The sequence below is a fragment of the Ursus americanus genome, chromosome 5, assembly GCF_024610735.1.
Source record: "Ursus americanus isolate L20-20 chromosome 5, mUrsAme1.1.p, whole genome shotgun sequence".
Taxonomy (NCBI): Eukaryota; Metazoa; Chordata; class Mammalia; order Carnivora; family Ursidae; genus Ursus; species Ursus americanus.
The window spans coordinates 70,365,114-70,385,353 of NC_142131.1; the positions used below are offsets into that span (position 1 = coordinate 70,365,114).

Below are 20,240 nucleotides of genomic sequence, written 5' to 3' on the forward strand. Positions count from 1 at the left end.
CTGCCAAGTGACTCTTGCATTTCCCTTTCCCTTCCTGGCTTCCTGTGTGCCTCAGACCCGTCATTCCCCTACTTTTCAATTTCCTTATCCCCAGTCTTTGCAGGTTCTTTGTCCTCGGTCCACCCTGTGAAATGTTGGCTCCTCCTAAGTTTACATCTTTGATTCTCTTCTTATTTACAGATTCAAATACTAATCCCTTCCAGAAACATCCTACAGACACACCAGAAATGTTTCACCAAAACCCCTCGTCTCAGTCAAGCTGACACATAAAATTAACCATCACAGAATGTTTTCCAGAAACACGAATATAAACACCTAAAGAATCATCTAAGATAATAAAAAATGCTTGACTCAAGGAAGTGAGATATAGATTGGGGTGTAAAGGAGGAAGGGATAACTGTTCTTATTGTCTGTTTTCTGTTTTTCCTTATAAGCCTTGAGAAAACAATCTATTTAAACTGTGTGCATGTTTAACTTTGATGAGAAAATTTTTTAAATAAAAATATACTGCTGATGTTTGCCTGAGCAATTTCAGTAAAGTGACTGGGACAGAAGCCAGACAGAAGGATATAAACAAGATTTATGACAATAAATGGAGACTCACCTTTTTTTAAAATTAATTTAATGTAAAGGGAAGAAGAAAGGACAATAGTCTCAAGAGGATATGGTATCAAAGATCAACATTTTTTAGTTAAAGGAGACAAGAAAAAGGGAAGTTAGTCTAAGAAATGCAAAGTAAAATGCATATGCTATAATAAATTAGATTAATTAAACTGATAATGATAAGGAATATTACAATTAATAAGACACATTATAGCTATACACAAAATAGATAAAATAATATCTGAGGTGTAAGAAGAGGAGAGCAGTGTACTGACAGGCCAATAATTATGATAACTGCAAACATTTTCTGAGCAGACATCATGCTAAAAGTTTCCATGTATCACCTTGATTCCCAAAAATAGTCCTGGAAAATATATTTCCTTATCTTCATTTTAACACGGGGAAAACGGAGTCTAACTTCTTCTCTGAAAGAGTCAGGGAAAGTTGTTCTAAGTCAGTGGTTTTTAACCAAGGGTGACTTTGCTCTCCAGGATACATGTGACAATGTCTGGAGACATTCTGTCACAACTGAGGGATGGGAGTCACCTGTTCCTGGTATCCTGTGGGCAGAGGTCACCGGTGCAGCTAAACATCCTACAAAACGCAGAACAGCCCCTCAATCACCCGGCCCAACATGCCAATAAGGCTGCGAGTGAGTAGCCCTAACCTAAATCATTCCTGGAAATATTAGAAGGAGTAAGTGGGAAAAATGTATAAGAAAAGAGACTCAATGGTTGGATCTAGCCATGGTAACTGTTACCCTGTGGATTGTTCATACATGTGCTGGCTCAAAGACGAAAACTGGCCATCAACAGCCAGGTGACAATCTAAGAGGAGATTATTGCATTAATTTTAAATGCCAGGAGAAAAACATGGCAATAGTTGGAAGAAATGTTGGAACACAAGGGAACTGAGAAAATGGAAGGGTAGAGCAAGGAAAATGTGATTCTGGGAATACAGTCAAAAAGTTAAAAAAAAATAAAATTTCATGAATATTGGTCATATGAGGTCACCACACTTTAAAATAGGAAACAGGATGTCTTAACAGACATACAGGGATGGTGGAATAAAATTGAAGGAGTTCATGCTGGATTCTGTTTATTTCTTCAGAGAAGAAAGATTCCAGAATTCTGCAAAAATAAGGGGAGAAAAGATTGGGTAAAGCCAAAAGGAGAAAAATGAAGATTAGGAACACTTACTATAGGTGAAGGAGAAGGAAAAATTTTTGAGCAAGTAAATTCTGTAAACCTTTGAGGGTTCAGCTGAGTATAAAAAGCTGAAGGATACATTAAAAAGGAGTCATAGGATTTTCTCTATTGGCCATTTGGAGTAACAAGAAACATACTTAACTTCATACCACAAACAACTAAGAACTGGGCAAAATATACAAGACAATTGCCTGGTAGAATTTTCTGGATCATAAAAGAGATCCTAAGCAACATTAAAAAGGAGTCATAGGATTTTCTCTATTGGCCATTTGGAGTAACAAGAAACATACTTAACTTCATACCACAAACAACTAAGAACTGGGCAAAATATACAAGACGATTGCCTGGTAGAATTTTCTGGATCATAAAAGAGATCCTAAGCAGAGCAAAAAAGCTTGTAAAACTGAAGAAACAAAGATCAGAGTTTGGGGAGAATAAGGTGGCTGGAAGTTGTGGAGCAGAGAAGGAAACTAGGAAAGAAGGAGGAAGAGGAAGAGGGGGAGAGAGGTGGGGGAGGGGAGATGGAGGGAGTGGTTGAGGAGGAGGAATAAGAAGAAAAAATGCAAAAGCAGGAGAAGTCATCTAGAAATTTGCATAAATTCCTTGAATATGAGCTGAGGGCTGATTTGAGGGGGAGTTTTTTCTATTTAATAAAAATATTCAATGCTGCCAAAAAGTATAAAAACACAGTCAGAATGGCAGTACAATACAAAGTACTCTCTCCTAATTTATCTTTTACATCTTTCTATGGCTCATACACGCAGTAAACACTTCACAGTACATCAGGTGAGAAGCTTCTGCAAAGTCTGCTGGTGGTGTTCTCCGTGCCCTGGATGTAAAGTTTAATCTGTACAGAGACTAATGTGAAGCAATCTACAGGTTTATCAGGCCCCACTTCAGTTTCTGGGGTGGGCCTCCGGTCTGGCACCTTAGTGGTTCAAAATGTATAGAGCTGCAGAATATTCTCAAGTCCTGGATATTTAGGTGTCTGTCGATCTCGGCCTCACTGTGCCGATAAGGGGAATCTTCCTTAGAAGATGTTTTTAAGGGAAAATTTTCGTTTCTTTGCTTGTCTTTCTTTTTAAAATTGGGAAAACTTTTCCTTTCTTGTTCACTCTCCTTTGGCCTCTGTTTCATCTGCTGCACCTTCTGGGCCATGTTAGCTCTTCTGTCCTCTCGAATATGCTGCCACAGAACACTCTCGCTGTTCTCCAGAGTACCCTGCATTTTAGAGGATAGTTCTGTAGCGCTGTTGCCTGCCCAGTTTTCTGCTTCTAGGCCTATCCCAACCCCACTGCATTTTTCAGTCATTATTTTGGTTGGCGAATGATCAAAAGCTGGACATAAGTCTGCCTTAGAAAGTTCTTTCCGCCGTTTCTTGATGCTTTCTAATTGCAGTAGATGTGTAACAGGACTTCACATCTTCTAACAAGAACTACACGCTGAATCCTGTTTCTTTAAACAGCATCTTTGGTCGTCTTTTGTTGGCCAGTATTGGGTACATTTAACAGAGTCCTTCTCCAAACTCAGTTTAACATGACAACTGCTTGGGTCTTTTGCTGCCAAACCACGTAGGAATGGCAGTGTGTCCTAGGAAGTGGCCCCTGTGTTAAGATGTAACTCTTCTGTGCCTCTTCTATGGCAACTTAAATTGGCATTAATACAATCATTTTCAGCATTCTGCAGTTTAACATGACTGTGATCGTAGGGGTTTAGATCTCTGTATCTGTTTCAATTTCCGTTTAGTGGAACCTTGGCCATTCTATGAGGACAGTCATGGGACTCACTGCAAATTTCCAAGTACAGAGATTCTGAGCATCCAACTGCTCAAACTCCCGCTGGACAGTGGCAGACACGGTGTTGGGAGCAAGCTGGTGGAGAGCAGCTCGGGCCCCACATGACCCAGGGAGAGCTGCTGCGGGCTAAGTGGTACATGTGGAGAAGTGTAGGATTAAATTTCATGAGGCAGGTAATGAACCATGAGAGACTGTGGACTCTGGGAAACAAACTGAGGGCTTCAGAGGGGAGGGGGGTGGGGGAATGGGCTAGCCTGGTGATGGGTAGTAAGGAGAGCACATATTGCATGGTGCACTGGGTGTTATACGCAACTAACGAATCATCAAACTTTACATCAAAAACCAGGGATGTACTGTATGGTGACTAACATAATATAATAAAAAAATATTAATAAAAAAAAAAAAACCAAAGACTTGTAAGATAAATAATTCCCAGAGCTCCTGCACATTCCATCATCTAGAGGGCAGAGCACTTGGGAAACATCTGGGGCATCCAGAAAAACCTTCCCAGGTGGGTCCAGCCATCGTTCTCTGTCCCTCAGTACAAGTAAAGAGATGATGATTGGTTGGTAGGTAGGGAGTTAGAAATAAATAAAGATACATATATATATATATATATTATGGTAGGGAGTTAGAAATAAATAAAGATACATATATATATATATATATATTAAACCTATAAGCACTTGGAAAAAATGGTCAATATCATTAGTCATCAAGGAAATAAAAATTAAAATCAAAATAAGATACCATTATATACCCATTAGATGGCTAAATTGAAAGGACTGACATGCCAAATGTTAGAAAAAATGTGAAGCAATGGAACTATCATACTTTTCTGATGGAAATATAACACTTCTCAACTATAATTTTAGAAAACTGTTTGGCATTTTCATAGTTGAGTATATGCCAATACTATAACCCAGCTATCTCACTTCTAGGATTTACACTATAGGATGAAAACATACATCCATTCAGAGAATTGTAGAGGAATTTTTATAGCAATTTTTTCATAGTCAAAACCCTGCAACAATCCACATGTTCATCGACTTGTGAATGGATACACAATTTTGGCATGGCCAAACAAGAGAGTTCTATTTAAGTATAAGAAGGAACAAATTGCTTATATACCCAACAGCATGGATGAAACTTACAGACATTATTCTAACCAAAAAAAGGAAATCACAAAAGAGTACATACCACATAATTCCATTTTTATGAAACTCTGGGCGGTCTATATGAAATTGTAATATATAGTGACAGAAAGTAGATCACTGGTTGCACAGAGTCAGGAAGAAGAAATTGCCCAGGAAGAGGACAAGGGACTTGGGGATGATAAAATCGTTCTATACCTCAATTGTGGGGATGGTTACATGAATGTATACGTTTGTCAAAACTCATCAAACTGTTCAATTAAAATGTATAATTTTTATCTATGTAAATTATACTCCAAAAAAGTTGATAAAAGGGGCGCCTGGGTGGCACAGCGCTTAAGCATCTGCCTTCGGCTCAGGGCGTGATCCCGGCGTTATGGGATCGAGCCCCACATCAGGCTCCTCTGCTATGAGCCTGCTTCTTCCTCTACCACTCCCTCTGCTTGTGTTCCCTCTCTCGCTGGCTGTCTCTATCTCTGTCGAATAAATAAATAAAATCTTAAAAAAAAAGTTGATAAAAGAGAGAGAGAGAGCATTCAATTGTGCTAAAATTGAGAGGACGGCCCTGCCAATATAATCAGAATCTTACCAAAAGCTTCATGTATCCCCACTGTCAAGAACAGAAGCCATTTCTAGGCTGTTTAATCATTTAAAAAGGGGTAGGGGGTAGGGACAAGCAGATACTATGTGCCTGCTGATAAAAGTATATCTATGAAATGCTCCTTCCAATTAATTAATTAATTAATTTCAATCTGATCAAGTCTCTAGATTTAGCAATAGGCAGGAAATGCAATGGACAGAGAAATGAATACATTTAACAGACACCATGGGGACACATGGCAACATCCAAACTGTAGGAAACACCAAAAAAAAAAAAAAAAAAGAAAAAAGACAGGGTGTTCAGCAGTAGAGGGGAAACATCTAGATTAATCTCTAGATTAACAGAGAATTCAAAGATGGATCATGCAGTCACAGTTATAAACTTTATGTGGATCCCTATTTGAACAAATTTTTTTAAAAATCCCTTATAGGACAATAGGTGAAATGTGAACACCATTTGATAATATTAAGGAATTATCGTTAATTTCTTAGCTGTGAAAATAGTATTGTTAAATTAAAAATATTTATCTTAAAGAGACATATTCTTAAACATTTATACATGAAATTATATAATGACTGGGATTTGATTAAATATAATCTGGGTGGGGAGAAGAGGATAAGAGTAAAAATAAACAGGATTGGTCATAGATTGATGGATACATTGAGTTATTATATCATTCTCTCTGTTTGTATATATTTAAAATTTGGCGATAATATAATAAGAATAGTTAGAAAGGAAAGTGATGACCACCACAGCTGTGAGGATTCAGTAGAAACAGGCTCAGAGGAAGAGTGTGACGGATCCAGCTAGTTGCCTGGCCAATATATATTAGCCCCTTTTCTTGAGTACGTCAATTAGAACAGACTAGGCTATGTTGCAGTAACAGACCACAAATCGCAGTTTAACAAAAGTTCCTTTCTTGTTCGTACCAGATGTAGCACGTGGACTGGCAAAGGGGACCAGGCTGATCAAGGCTCCACACTCTTGTAGGTGTGCTGTCTGGAACACACACTCTGCATGACCTTGGCAGGTAAGGTAAAACGGAAGAAACTTAAATGATTTTTTTCTTTTTTTAAGCAAGCGCCAGGCCCAAGGTGACTCCAGGATCAAGAGTCACACACTCTACTGATTGAGCCAGCCAGGTACCCCTTAAATGAATTTTTTACTTTCTCGTTTACAAGTGACCTATGTCACTTTTTTTTACATTTCACGGGCCAGACTGATCATATGGCAAGGAGGCTGAGGAGTACAGGCTTCACCGTACCCAGAAGGGCAGAAGAATCAGATGTGGTAATCGCTGGTAAGATCTACCACACATACCATAGAAGCACAGTTTTTTTCCTGGCTGAGAACATGCTCAGCTTTAACTATTCAACTTTCCACACTCCCAGGCAGCCAGGATTGGCCAAGTGACACGAAGCTGACATCTGAGAAGTTTCACCAGGAAAGCCTGATGAAGGAGGCAGACTCAGCACATTTCCTTTGGCCCCTAGAGCTCCTATTCTTCCAACCAGGAAAATGGGCGCTATGCCTGAGGACACTGCAACCATACAGACAGAGCCATATACTGAAGATGGTGGAAGAGCAGCTAGAAGTAGCTTTAACTCCTCGATAACTTGCTGAATAGCCAAAATATTCCTCACCACCTCCAGAATACTTTACAGACGTCTTAATGTAGACAGACAGACAGATGGATGGATAGGTAGGTAGCAACTGAACCAGCCTTTATTAAACCATTATACCATGGCTTTTGCTGTTTTATTTTTAATAATACGCAAAGATTCTTCCAGATTCAACAGAGGAGGTCGAGGAACAAAAGATTCTTATTGTTTTCCCTTTTTAATTACGTAATTTAGGAACTCTAGTAGAAAAACAAGTAATCCCAACTTAATAAGTAATTAATAACAAATTTGAGGAGAGAGTTAACTATGTGGTCACTTAAGGGCAAGACCTACTACAGCTGATGAAGGGAAGGAGGAAGTGCATGATGCACAGAATATTCTTGCTTCCTGGGGGAATGACAGGGCCACAGGAAGCAGGCAGGTCATGGAGTGCCACAAAAAGACTGCTTGCTCGCACAGGGTCACAGTAACATCTCAACAACCACTGAACGATAGCAAATTTTCATCACTCTCTGGGTTCTTGAATGATGGCCTTGTATACAGGACCCTCGGGGTTCACAGCCTTTTGATGAATGAGTATCCCATATGATAACTTCTCCAGTTTATCACCCTCCTCAAGACTGGGAGATGTTTATCAAGCTTAACAGACTGACTGTTGACCCTCCTAACAAGAATATAACTTTCAAATATAATACTTATATATCCTAAACACAAGTAACTCAACTTCCCATCAATATTCCGTGCTCTTGAGAAAATGATAGACCTTAAAAGACCTTTTAACGGGTAAAGGAAGCCCAGAACACAAGCTCAGGCTTTTTCCCTCCTCCTACTTTGACAACTAAAATAACTAGAAACATACAAATCAATTTCAACCAAAGACCAACAAACAAATGGAAACCGATATTAAAAAATAATTCCCTTCATAATAGCATCAAAAGGAATAAAATACTGAGGAATATATTCAACAAGGGAAACGTACGTAGGGCCTGTATACTGAAACCACATGTTTAACTGCAAGAAGTCAACGACAATCTAAACAAATGGAGAGATATTCCATGTTTACAGGAGACTTACTATTGTTAATATGACAATTCTCCTCAAATTGATCTATAGATTCAATGTTAACTCTATCAAATTCCCAGCAGACTTCTTTGCAGAGATGTATAAGCTGACCCTAAAATTTATATGAAAATGCAAAGAACTTAAAATAGCCAAAACAATTTTCTTAATAAATCTTTTTTAAAAAAAACTCCTGTTTTATTTTATTTTTTAAATTTTATTTATTTAACATAGAGAGAGAAAGAGACCACAAGCAGGGGGAGTGGCAGAGGGAGAAGCAGGCTCCTTGCTCAATCAATGGATGCAACGTTCAATCCCAAGGTCCCGGGATTATGACCTGAGCCAAAGGCAGATGTCCAATCAACCAAGCCACCCAGGCGCCCCCTAGCCAAAACAATTTTTAAAGCGCAAAGTTAGAAGATTTACATTACCCAATTTCAAAACTTACTACAAAAATCACTATTAAATCACAAATTTAATCTCATCAAAAATATACACACTCTTCAAAGACAACACTAGGAAACTGAAATTAACATAGCAGACTGGAAGAAAATATTTGCACATCACATATCTAACAAAGAACTCATATCCAGGATATATAAAGAACCCTTACCAACTAAATTTTAAGAAGACAACACAATTTAAAAGTGGGCAATACATTTCACCAAAGAAGATATATAAATGACTAGACATTTATCCCAAGAAGATGTATAAATGACTATTAAATACATGAAAAGACATTCAACATCATTAGTCATTAGAGAAGTGCAAACTGAAAACACAATAAGAAGGTTATAATAAAAAAGACTGACAATGCTAAGCATTGGCAAAGATATGGAGACAATTGTGACACTCGTAACACTCTGGTTGGATACAAAATGGAACACCACAAAATGGTAACACTTGTCAGATTCTTGAAAAGTTAATCACATACTTAGGATACAATGCAGTAATCCCACTCCTAAGTATCTACTCAAGAGAAATGAAAACATATGTCTACAGGAAGACTTGAACATGAATATTCATAGAAGTATTATTCAAAATAACACTGGAAACAATCCAAATGCCCATCAATGAGTGAACAGATAAAAGGAATGTGAAACAGCTGTACAATAGAATACAATTCAGCCTTAAAAAGAAACTATGGATACATTCTACAACATGAATGAATCTCAAAACCATTATGCTAATTGAAAGCAGCCAGACACAGAAGACTTCATATTATATGGTACCCATTTATATGAAACCCCTTAAAAGGCAAATCTATATACAGAGAAAGCACATCAGTGATCGTCCCAGGGCTGGGGACTGACTATAAACAAGCACAGAAACTTTTAGGGGTGATGCAAATATTCTAAAACTGGACTGTGATGATGATTACCAACTCCAATGAACATACCCCAAATTACTATAATGTACACTGAATATGGAAGAATTTCATGGTATGCAAATGATACCTCAATAAAGCCATTTTAGAAGAAGAAAAATGAAGGACAGGGGGAGAAAAGGAGGAGGGTGGGGGAAGACGGAGAGGAGGAAGAAGAGAAAGACCAAGGAAGGATACTGAAAGTATATGTGGAGGAAGAATTAAATTTATCATACGCTATTCTAAAGTGAAGAACTAGCACTAATGAACTAAAGCGGGAAAAGGTAGCTTTTACTTGATAAGAGGAAAAATTTGCTCATTACTCTCTTCAAAAGAAACAGCCTGTGTCAGAAGATCGTTCTTCATCCCTTGAAGGTTAGTGCTCTTTGTAAAGGATATTGTAAAATCACATTCAAAAAAAAAAAAAAATCAAGTGATACCTCCCAAAGTTATAGCTTTATGCATCTGAACCTTAACAAAGTTATATACAAAGAATGTTTGATTTTTGGTATCCTAGAACTGCTGCACATGTAAACAAAAACTAATTTTAGAAGAAACTTCCTTTGTTTCAAAGGACTGTGGTAAACTGGCTGCTTTCCTACCTTAATCCTACCTGACTCCATTGCTAAATTGATACCTGCTTAGAACAAGAGAGGCAATTCAGGTTTCAGTTTTAGAGGTAACGTAAGAGACACCTCCATGTTTTAATCCTGGATCATGGTGATAGTGTGTGGTCCTTAAAAAGGAGAATCAGTTAAAACAACTGATCTATAGATAACTGTTCTCTGAATCTCAAGAGAGAATGATTTAGTACTAACACTACGTTAAGTGTTGCAGAGGCCCTCAAAAATCTCACAGCCCATGAGAAGTAGAATATATAATTATAACACAGAGCAAATGTGATTTTTGAAATGAGATGAGAAGTTTCAAATAGAGTTTTAGGAGGCAAGCAGAAGAATCCTATCAATGAAAAAAAAAAAAGAAAGAAAGAAAGAAAGATCCAAGCAGCTCCAAACTGAAGGAAATATTTTCAAATGTTTGTTCAATGAGTGTGGATAAAATTCAAACTATCCAGATAAAAATAAAAGTCCTCTAATCTCACAGAACATTTATAATTAGAAGTTACACCATGAAATATTTAGTCGTTTCAAGTTCAAGTTAGAAGAAATGTTTCTCGATTGAGTTTCTGGAACATAAACCACTCTGCTTTCTGGTGGGAAACATAAATGACTATATAAGTTGAATATAAAATTCATGAACATCTGGAAGCCTGCTAATTGCAGACAGAATGTCACATAAAACAAGAAATCAAAGAACTTCTTTCTGGCTCATATGTCTTTAGGAGGGAGAAATCACTTTCCCTGGCACCAGTACACTGGCATAATTGACAAAACGTTGAGATGGCACATCTCACCATATGTGCTTCCTTGGATCTAATCAAGTCCCATGAACACTGGAGTCATAAACTCTACATTTGGTCTAGGGCAGTACATGATAAATTCTTAAATCAGTGGTAATAAAAGAGGTGGAGCAGAAGTTTAAATACAGCAAACAGACAGGAAACTGTCTTAACCAATTGGGATAAAGTAAATTCCTGATTTAAAAAAAAAGAAAGAAAGAAAAACTTATATCTAAGTGCATTGGGTGTGCAGGTCCCCAACGTGCTGAGAAAAAATATTTGTTCCGTTACAAATTGCACAAACCACAACCAATCTATAGACCTGTTTTAACTAAGAGAGAAAGTTTTCTCCCCCCTCAATTTAAGGCAACAGTTAAAAACTGAGAAATTTTCTGTAGAAATACGTGCTTCTGCTTTCTCTTCAAAATAAGATCTGATAATTCCTCCATAGCTACAGCCTGCTGGTATGTTTAACAACTTCCACTTTCTGGTGGGGGGGAGTCAAAGGGGGGGGCCTTGTGTTCTCCAGTTCACAAAATCCCCCAATCCCCCAACTATCTCCACCATCCTCACAATGAACACATGATCTGTTACGCTTTCATTTCACTTACCTGGCCCTTATAGGCCTTTGAGATGCTCTCCTGCATCAGAAAAGACAGGTGATGTCACCAGTCACCATTTTTATTTTGCCTTTGACAACCCAAATTTTCTTCTTGCTGAATGACTGAAGCCCACTGAAAGGCATTCCCTCCTCACTGAACTACTATCACATCTACTGATCCTCCTGCATCGGTTGGTATTCCTCTGTATCTGTTGGGATTTTAGGATGATAATCTCATTCTGCAGTCTCCCTGAGTTGAAACACAGACGGGGGAGTCAGGGAAAGGAATATAAAAATTTACCTTTATTACTGATAGTACTGAATTGAAGAACATGACTTCAGTGAGTGGCCAAATGGGTCTCCTAATACCTTCACCTTCATTTGAGCATGACCTTGTCCAAGACCGCAGATCTCAAGGAAACAAGAGAGTTTACTGCACCCCTCTGGGAAAGAGACAAGCTTCAGGTGACTCTTCTCCCGGTTCCTGAGGCTCTTCTCCAACTACCAACTACCGCTCAACTGTGGCCAATTTAGCTTTGTCCCCATAAAAAATATGAATTGGGTAAGAATACTGCATTAAATAAACACTCCACAGTACTGCTGTACCTTAGGCTAAAAATTCACTCCTTATTTTGTTTCCCATTCTGATTTGGGTCCATAAGAGCTCACTAGAAGTTACACATGGAAATCAAACAGAAACATAACTATTCTCTAATAATACAGCAGCAATAACATAAAAATGACCCAAATTTGAACATAAGTACTCTCCATTATGAGGTTCTCACCAAGAAATTAAGCTCCCAACATTGTCATCCTGGCTTTTAAAATCTCATCATCATCATCATCATTAATAGAGGTGCCGGGGTGGCTTAGTTGATTAAGTGTCTGACTCCTGATTTCAGCTCAGATCATGATCTCAGGGTCATGAGATCAAGCTCTGCATTGGGCTGGGCTCCGTGCTCAGCACAGAGTCTACTTGAGATTCTCTTTCTCTCTCTGCCCCTTCCCCTGCTCCTGCGTGCTCTCTCTTGCTCTCTCTCTCAAATACATAAAACTTCAAATAATAATAATAATAAAGAATCTACTCTTCTTAAGAGCTTCCTGTATTTTTCAGGAAAGTCCTAACTAGTTGGGCGGTTGTCTGAGTTGTGTTCCATGGTAATGAGTATGGTCCTTTTAAGATATCAGGAGTTAAATTCTTCTGCCTATGGCCCCGCCACTGAGAAAGTATAAAAAGTTAACAGGACATATAAAAGTTTTGGAGTCACAGTGAAAAAACAGCTTAGTCCTAGCTCCAAAGTGATTACCCCAGGAAAAAATTTAAAATGTCCCCCAGAAACCATCACATCGTGCTCCCAAAGACTGTAAAAAAGGCTCAGTGCTAGGTGAGGAAAGGAGAGTGAATGCAGAAAAACTTAATTTCTAGTCCACCAAACTCCTAGTTATCACTTACTTGCCCATGGTCCAAAACCAGTGAACTGTGAAGTCTGCCACGTATGGAGAAGAGGAAGAGAATCTACTTTTGCATTCTCTATCCTCAATCAGAGAAACTTCTGGCAAAGTTTTGAAACTTGCAGGGGTCACAGACCCAGTCACCAGGTCTCAGTGAAGTTCTTTCAATCCTGTTCACCATATTAAAAGCTTTTTCATCTCCTTTGCTTTCTGAGGCTCTATTTCCTGTCTCCACAGCCCCCCCAGCACTACATTTAGGGATGAGAGCTGTCCAGGAGGCAGAACTGCCCCCCTATGACTCATGTCACTTGCTCTGGAATGTCCTCTGCTTATGAGACTTAGCCTGTGACGGCAGGTTTTCCTATTACCCCCAACTTGGTTTCTACTGAAGAATCATCCCCTGCAGACCCTGCCTTTCATTAGCTTTTGAATGTTCGAAACTTGCAGCAACACTTCTTTTTCCTACACATTTTTCTGCAACAAGGAAGAAGGCTCTGACATTGTATTTTTATCTGCTGTTCTGCTACTCTAAGAAAGCTCAAAATTGTTCAACGTCGTTCTTAAATTGATTCCTTTCCTTCTCTACCACACGTATGGCTGGCTATTCAGAAGATCTCAGTATCGGCTTTGCTTTTCGTATCTTTTCATTTATAAGCCCCATCACCTGCTTTTCTGACACAATTTTCTCCAGGTCTTGTCTTATAAGGGACCCTATCATGAGAGACATACTGTCACAGTGAATTCTGGTGCTGCCAAAAACATCGGCTGTTAGAACAAACTTTGTTGACCTTCACCTCCCAAGTGAAGTCACCCCAAGCATTGCCCTGTCATAAAGCGTCGAACCCATGCTGGCGTAGACCTACCGCTGTCTTCTCCTTTCAGTGAGCATTATGTCCCTCGCACGCGAGAGAGGCCATATCTCTACTTTCACTGAGAGTTAAGTACTTCTTTTTCTTTTTTTTAAGGTTGATTTTTTCCTTCATTCCCTTTCAATTCTGTCCAAGTATTCTGTACCCATATGGTTAGTCCTCATTAAAGACTCCCTGTTTACAACTTTAAGAGGACATTTTCCAAGAGTTTGTTAAATCTGGGGTCCCTCAGCATAACAATCTCAATTTACTCCCTGTGATCCTGATACACTTCTTTAGGCCCCAGTCACCCTCTCCTATCCTAGAACAATTGAAGAAAAAATCCCTCTTTGGGGCGCCTGGGTGGCACAGCGGTTAAGCGTCTGCCTTCGGCTCAGGGCGTGATCCTGGCGATCCGGGATCGAGCCCCACATCAGGCTCTTCCGCTATGAGCCTACTTCTTCCTCTCCCACTCCCCCTGCTTGTGTTCCCTCTCTCGCTGGCTGTCTCTATCTCTGTCGAATACATAAATAAAATCTTTAAAAAAAAAAAAAAAGAAAAGAAAAAATCCCTCTTTAATTGAGTGGGTACTTATTTTCTTTAATTTGTCATATCTAGTCAGTCAGACCTCTAATATTTCAGTCATTCTCCTAAGAACATGTTTCTTCTCTCTGCCTCCAATTTAATTTGCCAGTTCTACTTTATTTTCCTTTTCTTTCACTCTTCCCAAAATTCCTGCTCTAATAATAAATCCAAGGCATATTTTTAAACCAAGATAGTCTTCTCAAATTACACATAAGGCCATTCCAGAAGGCAAATGTATAAGGTACGACCTATTTTAATTCCTTCTTTAGACAGGATCCACAATAATTTCATTACCTTTCTGCACTGTTCACCGTATACTAAGACTATCCATTCTTTTTGTTCTTTGGTAAATTCCTCCAAACTTCTAAGGGTAAAACCAAAATCTAGGTCTCTGAAATGAAAAACCATTGTCAGAGTTATTATAATTAGCACGTTCAGAGCCCAGATGAGTCCGCGAAGTGGGCTGGAGTAGAAAGCACACAGTGCACAAGCCACGTGATTCTCAGCAGTCAGCTGCTCCACAGTGCCTTCTCTTGGTGCTGAATGCAGCGCACAGAAATAGGAATGGAACTGGAGGCAGCTGATCGAGCCCTGCATTTGTACGCCAGGCATAAAATTCATACTAGCTATTTGTAGCCCACATGGACTTCGCTGCCTTTGCAAACCATCTATAGACCTGGCTGAGAGCGACAATAAAAGCAGTGCAATTATTCCGCCCACCAATGCCTATTAAGCACGTATGCTGGAGCTCTGCCTCTTTTGATGCGAGTCTTAACACAGCGTAAAAGTTCTCTTTTTCTTGGACAGGACTAAGCAATGGATCGGAGATACCAGGAAAGTCGGGCTTCAATTCAGCTCACTTAGCAATAACATTTGAGATTTATGGTTAATTTGTACCCATTTCTGGAGACATCAGAATGAAAGTGAACGTTGGAGAGAAAGACACTGGTCCTTCATAACACTCTAATAGCCAAGTGAGAAGCAATTTTACCCAGTGATCTGGACAAATCATTCTTTCATAAAAAAGAATCCATATCTTTTATAGGATTATCTTAAAATAAGAATTTTTATCAAATGACATATCAAGAAAGTAAAACATTGGATATACATCAGGAAAAAAAAATTTGCAAACATTAAACTCAAGAATTAATGTCAATGATACAAATTAGAATTCCAGCAAATGAATAAGAAAAGGGCAAATAACCCAATGGGGGAAAGTGGGCAAAGGACGTGAAAAGGGATTCGAAAGAAGAAGAAACACATATGGCCAAAGAATTGAAGAGTTGCCCAATCTCATTAATAATCACAGACTGCAAATCTAAGCCATTGTAAGGTATCATTTTATATACACTCAATAAGCAAAAATCAACAAATCCAACAAAACAAGTATCAGTACAAGCATCAATAAGATTTCTTATGCGGTAACATCAGCAACATGGCAGTACAGGAAGTTCCCAGCCCACACCCTCTGACAAAAACAAATATTTGGCAGCTTTCCCATTAAAGTGCCTTTATGGGAGCTTTGGAACCCAAGTAAGAGGTTATGTAACTCTGATAAAGCCCAAGACTGAAGAGGGTCGTTATGAGAAGGCAGACTCACACACCAGGGGCAGAACCACTGACTGTGGCCCCAGTGGACTCCGCTTTAGTCCCATTTGTCCACAGTCCTGCCATCAGTCCCTTCTGCTAAGGCACCTAGAAAGAGCCATGTCTCCTCATACCACCAGTAACAGGCCCGCTGGTCTCAGACCTGAATGCTGTCCTTGAAGCAGCTCTGTGACCTGGCTCCAGCCCTGCTCTACCATGGTCCAGCAAGTCCTGCCAACCAGGGACCAGCCCAGTGACCCAACAAGAGTACACACGAAACCCAGTGGAACCCACACCTAACCAGCCCATGATAACAGACTGGCCAAACACGATCACATTGTTAAAATATGAACATTCACTTATTATAAATCCCAGAAATCTACTATCCATATAACCAAAGAAGATCTCCTAAATATATACAATATAGGATGTCAAAAATTTTCATTAAAGAATTGTTCATTATATTATAAAACACAAAACATTCAATGCTCACAACAGGTGGGTATATAAATTGTGGTAAATTCACAGTGGAATATTATGCATTAGTGAAAACAGGTGAACTCCAGCTCATGCAAACGTAAGAATATTAGTAGAGTAAGAGGATAGTAAAATGAGTCCCAGAGGACAATGAACAGGATACTTTCAAGAGTCAAGGCTCTAGAAAAAATTTTAAAACAACTAAAATAAAGCAGTATATCATGTAGGCATATATGATAAACACACGCTCAGGAAAGTGGCTGCGTCAGGAGGAGAGAAATAAAGACAGGTTAGGGGAATAATAAATATACATAGAAGTTATAGTTAATGTTCTAATTTTCAGGTCAAATTGATGGATGTTAACTTAGTATAAATTACTACCTTAATTATGAGGACCATATAAGTCAATAGTAAAAGTGTGCCACAGACAAAGGATTCTGAGTAATTCAATTTTGTGACTCTAAAGTACAGTAAAAAATATATATATACCTAAGTAGGTATAAGTAATGTTCATATACAGTAATAAATCATTTATAATAGCAGATAGCTTTTGCTTTCATTTGAAATTTTCTGAAAACTAGAAATGAGATGTTTTAGTTATGTAAAAGTTGATTCTTTATAGACTTCTAGTTAACATTATACAATGTTCAGCAATATGTTAGCAACAGAAAAACTATAATTACCAATTATGTCTTACAATACAAATATTTAATAAGGAAATAAAAATGATATTACTTGAATTTCTGGAAGAAATACCTGAAATAATTCTGGTATTAAATGAATCATGAAAAAGACACAGCATACTATATTTTCCACACCCCCAAGAGATTCTACTGAATTTCTACCTGCAAATCTTAAAGGATTTGAAAGTACTGTTAAATTTTTTCTTGCTATGTCGTAGCTTTTTATTGCCAGTTAAAAAGGAAAAAAACACATGCACGGTAGCTTCATTCCCCAAAAGTCTTGATGTTAAAAAACTGAGAACTTTTCAAGTACATAAAAATGGGATCTTTATTTCAAAGATAAAATTTGGGAGGTTTGCCTCTAATAATGGAAGACTAGATCATTTGAATCCATTTTCTTCCCAAAAGAAAACAGAAATTTCAGGCAAAATAACCCAAAATCTGTGTAATGGCATCAAAGAACTCCTAAGGCAGTGAAGACTTAGAAGGACAATATCTAAGAAAAGAAGGAACCCCAGACCAAAGACCTGGACTTTGAGGACTGCTGTGTCCTAAGCACGTGTGCCCATTTTAATAGAAAACCCCAACATGCTGAGCAGGACTTTCAGTCCATTCATGAGGCTAAGAAAACAAAAACTGAAAATCAAGAATCAGCAAAGAGTAGGTTGCAGGGGTGTGATCTGGTGAGCCAACCACTGGGCTGGGACTGCTAAATTCGACAACCTAGGAATAATCAGAAATTAGAAATAAAACAATTTTCATAGGGACAGAAGCCCAGTGTTGAATTATTGCAATCCTTGATTGTATTAAAGTGAGCTGGAATTGCTAGTGTCCCTATCTACCTGCCAGAAATAAATATAAATTCTCTTTTGCAAAAGATAACATTATCATAATCCTAAAATTATATTCAGTAAATATTAGAGAAATAGTCCCTCAGGGGATCATGACACAAGAGCTTTAAGATAAGTATGTCTAATATAATCAATAAATAGAGTAAATAACTTAAAGGCTTAAAAAATTAAAGCAATGGATAATTTAGAATCAGTATACTAGTTACAACAGTACAAGATATGGCTACTGAGAGAATTAGCGACCTGCGAGAAAGATACGAACAACATAGCCAACCTACACTCTGGGAAAGAAAAAAAAGATGGAAAATATAAAAACAAATGCGTAAGTGATGAATGAAAGGAATTTCATGCCTGTATTTGGAGGCTCAGAGGAGAAAGAGAAAATGAAGCAGAAACAATATTTGAAGGTTTGAAGAGATATTAGCTGACATGTGTCAAAAGTGATGAAAACATATTAAGTCACAGATTTAAAAAGCACTCTGAATATGAAGCGGGACAATTACAACGAACATCACAGGTGGGCACATGCTAGTAAATTTGCTGAAAACTAAAAGCAGGAAAAAAAATCTTAAAAATAGAGGAAAAAATAATAGTCTTTCCAACTGTGTAAGATTATTAACTGAAATTGATCATTAATGAGAAGCAATCAATTTCTTTGCCGCCTTGAAAAAGGTGAGAGTGTAAGAGGTGAGAGACTCTGCTATCAGTCATGGATTTTCACTATGTGAGTCTACTTGACATTGCCAGCCAACATGCTGATGTTCTCAGAGACAAGCCACATAAGGATACCATCTTATTTTCACGTTGGCTCCAGCCAAAACTTATGCCTCTTCATAATTTTGACTATCAAAATCTACTGGACCATTACATTGCCTTTATATTGGAAAGTCTTTTACTCCCTGGTGTATCATAAAGGCCACTGAAAATTCCTGTATGTTTCTTAAAAAAAAAAAAAAAATCTTTTTTTTTTACTTCATACATTTTTTTTTCTTTCATCCCACAAGGAGTGACTTAAATAACATTCAAAATGCTATGTGGAATTGACATTTCAGTTGAAGATCAGTAGTGCTAATGGATGGGAAGGAATCACAGACAAGTGGTAACCCAAGTTCCTTCGGCCAACAGTATCATGGAAATAGCACTGACTGAGAATCAGGAAGCTAGGTTCTATTTCTGGCTTGGTTCCTAAGTAACTTTAGGCAAGTTTCTTTGCCTTTCTTGGCACGTTTCCTCATCTGTTGAAGGATCTCTTCAGTCCCCTCAAATTCAAATATTCTATTACATAATGCATATCAATACATGCTTTTTAGCAAAACACATGTGATCTATATTCTGGGATATCTTCCTCTGCGTTCTTCATTCAAGGTTATAGCCTTAAATTCTAAAAGATAAATTTTAAAAAGATAGCAAGCAAGTGCTAAAGACAGAAGTCTGTGACCATTCTAGTCTGCCACTGCTACTCGCTCACACGGATGCCTGAACACATTAATAATATAGACTCACTATTTAATGGTACTTCCTATTAAGTTCCTAAGGTCTTTGAAATGTATACCTTCAAAGGTATTCATTGCCTTTTTTCTCTCCCTCAGATGCTCTGTCAACATGGAAATACAGAACATTATCATCTCTTAATTCTTCTAAGAACTTATGTCATTTGCATATTGAACATTTCACTGAAATTTAATATATTTAACAAGAGAATCAAACAGCATACCATTTTTAAAATATCATCCTGATTAGGTCTTTGCAGTGTATTAGTAATAGCTAATTATTTAAACTTCAAACTCAAAAATGTCTGCATTTGGCAGATATTTCCAGAACTATACCATTCCATAGACTGTTCATAATTTATTTGCTTAAATTGAATTGCTTGTAAATTATAATTTCACACAATCTGGGGAAACACAGAAATACCATTTTGAAAGATTTTCCTCAAAGAGACATTCTTTTATGTAACAGTTTCAGTGTGTTTCCTTGACAACATTGTTGCTAAGAATGTCTCTTTGGGGTGATAAAGAATCTGTGGTAAATGACTGATGTCTACTTTAAAAATAGAAGATGTGGGGCGCCTGGGTGGCACAGCGGTTGAACGTCTGCCTTCGGCTCAGGGCGTGATCCCGGCGTTGTGGGATCGAGCCCCACATCAGGCTCCTCCACTAGGAGCCTGCTTCTTCCTCTCCCACTCCCCCTGCTTGTGTTCCCTCTCTCGCTGGCTGTCTCTATCTCTGTCGAATAAATAGATAAAATCTTTAAAAAAAAAAAAATAGAAGATGTGACTATGCCATGTGTAGTCAAACATGTCGCTATATTCATAAAACCAAGTACAGGTCACCAACATACTAGTTAGA

At 38.1% G+C, this 20,240-nt stretch overlaps 1 pseudogene; it reads right to left on the reverse strand.

The window, feature by feature from the left end:
- Positions 1–2,684: 2,684 nt before the first annotated feature.
- Positions 2,685–14,891, reverse strand: LOC123790550 (tyrosine-protein phosphatase non-receptor type 2 pseudogene; annotated as a pseudogene).
- Positions 14,892–20,240: the final 5,349 nt, after the last annotated feature.